This window comes from Octodon degus, unplaced genomic scaffold, assembly GCF_000260255.1.
Source record: "Octodon degus isolate 3935 unplaced genomic scaffold, OctDeg1.0 scaffold00111, whole genome shotgun sequence".
Lineage (NCBI taxonomy): Eukaryota > Metazoa > Chordata > Mammalia > Rodentia > Octodontidae > Octodon > Octodon degus.
The window spans coordinates 8541720-8542904 of NW_004524687.1; the positions used below are offsets into that span (position 1 = coordinate 8541720).

The 1185-nt window shown below is 39.9% G+C and overlaps 1 pseudogene; it reads left to right on the forward strand.

The window, feature by feature from the left end:
• Positions 1 to 683: 683 nt before the first annotated feature.
• The window catches only part of LOC101565271, a 1916-nt pseudogene continuing 1414 nt past the window's right edge, over positions 684 to 1185 (forward strand).

Below are 1185 nucleotides of genomic sequence, written 5' to 3' on the forward strand. Positions count from 1 at the left end.
CTAGGGTTCAAGGTTCCATTTTAACCAGCTGTCCTCACCTTCTGAGTATCTTTCCAGAGGAATTAAAAATATCATACCACAGCAATATATGTGCACTTATGCTTATAGCAGCACAATTTGTAATAGCTGGATCTTAGCAACAACCCAAATGCCCATCATCAACCAAGGAATGGATAAAAAAGATATGGTATTTTTATTCCATGAAGTATATTCAGCCATAAAGAAGGATGCAACTTGAGACAATACTTATAAATGAAATAAATCAGACTCACATGTGTAAATAGCCACTGTCTCCCTGGAGTGAGAAATTGAAAGAGTAAATAATATATAAAATGTACAATAGATACAGTGAAATGGGAAGAAATTATTTAAAGGGAAAAAGAAATTATAATGAGGAAAATAGGAAAGAAGAGGAAAAAGAATAAAATGCAAAGTAAATATACTCTTAGAGTCTCTTAGTTTATTAAAGAGAAAGGTTGATGCTAATAACAATTGGAGAAATTTTTATGCCCATATCATACTCTGAGTGATTAACTTGAAGATGATAATACCTAAGGCATTAATTCTTGTTATTCTATTATTGTATTATTGAATTGTTTTACCTTTTTTCATAAAATAATAAAAATCAAATACATTTAAAAAAGAGAAAATGAACCCAATACAAAAGTCTATAAGAGGCATCTCGCTGCTCCAGCCTGCGGGGCACGTTCCATCCTTCGAACCCGCGACCAGCAAAGGAAAAAAGCCTACATATTTTCTTGCCCCATACATTCCTGGAGGCGAGCAAAACAAGTTAATTTTGGCCATGAGGGAAATCGTGCACATCCAGGCCAGTCAGTATGGCAACCAGATCGGTGCTAAGTTTTGGGAGGTGATCAGCGATGAGCATGGCATCTACCCCACCGGCACGTACCACGGGGACAGTGACCTGCAGCTGGACCGCATTTCCGTGTACTACAATGAAGCCACAGGTGGCAAATACATTTCTCGTGCTATTTTGGTGGATCTAGAACCTAGAACCATGGACTCTGTTCGATCTGGTCCTTTTGGCCAGATCTTCAGACCAGACAATTTTGTTTTTGGTCAGTCAGGGGCAGGCAACAACTGGGCCAAGGGCCACTACACAGAGGGGGCCGAGCTGGTGGACTCTGTCTTGGATGTGGTGCGGAAGGAGGCCGAGAGCTG